Source organism: Hyla sarda, chromosome 8 (assembly GCF_029499605.1).
Source record: "Hyla sarda isolate aHylSar1 chromosome 8, aHylSar1.hap1, whole genome shotgun sequence".
Lineage (NCBI taxonomy): Eukaryota > Metazoa > Chordata > Amphibia > Anura > Hylidae > Hyla > Hyla sarda.
The window spans coordinates 225,414,837-225,417,025 of NC_079196.1; the positions used below are offsets into that span (position 1 = coordinate 225,414,837).

Genomic DNA, 2,189 nt, shown 5'->3' on the forward strand with positions numbered 1-2,189 from the left:
ATACTGCAGAGCATCTCATAGAGGATAAAATATTGCAGAGCATCTCATATAGAGTGTTACTGCAGAGCATCTCATATAGACTCCTATGGACTGCACAACTGCAGAGCATCTCATAGACCTAGATAGCAGTGCATTTTATATACTGCAGAACATCTCACGAGGCAGTAACTGCAGCCTAAGTCTATGTTACTGCAGAGCATCTCATAGACTGTATCACTGCAGAGCATCTCATAGACTGTATCACTGCAGAGCATCTCATAGAAGACTATTTTTGCAGAGCATCTCATAGAGACTGTAGTACTGCAGAGCATCTCATTTCTGTAATGCAGAGAATCTCATAAACATAATATGTCAGTGCAGAGCATCTCAGGTTGTTCTTGTGCAGAGCATCCATTGCTGTATGAATATGATCCCTATGGCGACAGGAAGTGCCATTTACTTACAGAAAAGGGCTAAAATAAATAAATAACTAAAATAGTAAGAAAAATATATGTATATTGTAAAAACAAAATTAAAAATTGTAGCTGCGTTGGCCGGGAATCGAACCCGGGTCAACTGCTTGGAAGGCAGCTATGCTCACCACTATACCACCAACGCCTGCATGTGCAGCAGATTGGAAATTCAGTCTTTAGAGAGGATTACCGGAAATCACTGATCCCATATCTACTGAGGGAGTAACTTGTGGTTCCCCTAGTTGTTGCAAAACTACAACTCCCATCATGCCCTGACAGCCTTGGGCTGTCGGGGCATGATGGGAGTTGTAGTTTTGCGCTAACTGCAGGTCCATAGGCTGGGGATTACTGCTTTAAAAAAGGTCAATAGGGACACAACAGAGATATAGGTTGGAGTTAGAGTCGCCCTTTAATCTCAGACCTGGAGGCGTCTCGGAATGTGCAGTAAAGGTGAAGAGCGGGAGGGGGCGACACTGGGAGGTCACAGGGGGGGGTCAGGGTCTGAGCAGGTGTTAGGTGACAGAATCTGAGCTTCTATCTCCAGGGCCCAGAAATAGCCGCAACCTTTACAGAGCGCGACAGCTGACAGCGGGGTCATCGGGGTCATCGTGTGCCCCCCCAGGGTATGGCTGCCAGTGGGCGACACAAGGCTGGCGGGGGATACTTTGTATCAATGTGGGGGGGTCCTAGAGGGGGACAGTGAAGAGATGAGTGGGGGTCCTATGGAGGTCTATGAGCGGTGGTCCTATGGAGGTCTATGAGCGGGGGTCCTATGGAGGTCTATGAGCGGGGGTCCTATGGGGGTCTATGAGCGGGGGTCCTATGGAGGTCTATGAGCGGGGGTCCTATGGAGGTCTATGAGCGGGGGTCCTATGGAGGTCTATGAGCGGGGGTCCTATGGGGGTCTATGAGCGGGGGTCCTATGGAGGTCTATGAGCGGGGGTCCTATGGAGGTCTATGAGCGGGGGTCCTATGGAGGTCTATGAGCGGGGGTCCTATGGAGGTCTATGAGCGGGGGTCCTATGGAGTGGGGGTCCTATGGAGGTCTATGAGCGGGGGTCCTATGGAGGGTCTATGAGTGGGGGTCCTATGGAGGTCTATGAGAGGGGGTCCTATGGGAGGTCTATGAGCGGGGGTCCTATGGAGGTCTATGAGCGGGGGTCCTATGGGGGTCTATGAGCGGGGGTCCTATGGAGGTCTATGAGCGGGGGTCCTATGGGGGTCTATGAGCGGGGGTCCTATGGAGTGGGGGTCCTATGGAGGTCTATGAGCGGGGGTCCTATGGAGTGGGGGTCCTATGGAGGTCTATGAGCGGGGGTCCTATGGAGGGTCTATGAGTGGGGGTCCTATGGAGGGTCTATGAGAGGGGGTCCTATGGGGAGTCTATGAGTAGGGTCCTATGGAGGGTCTATGAGCGGGGTCCTATGGGAGGTCTATGAGCGGGGGTCCTATGGAGGGTCTATGAGCGGGGTCCTATGGGAGGTCTATGAGCGGGGGTCCTATGGAGGGTCTATGAGTAGGGGTCCTATGGGGGTCTATGAGCAATGGTCCTATGGAGGTCTATGAGCGGGGGTCCTATGGAGGTCTATGAGCGGGGGTCCTATGGAGGTCTATGAGCGGGGGTCCTATGGAGGTCTATGAGCGGGGGTCCTAGGGAGGTCTATGAGCGGGGGTCCTATGGAGGTCTATGAGTGGGGGTCCTATGGGGGTCTATGAGTGGGGGTCCTATGGAGGGTC

General features: G+C 52.9%; 1 non-coding gene across 1 annotated transcript; it reads right to left on the reverse strand.

Moving 5' to 3' along the window:
• Positions 1-525: 525 nt before the first annotated feature.
• TRNAG-UCC (transfer RNA glycine (anticodon UCC)) lies at positions 526-597 on the reverse strand. The gene has a single exon. It is a non-coding gene; the product is annotated as a tRNA-Gly (tRNA).
• Positions 598-2,189: the final 1,592 nt, after the last annotated feature.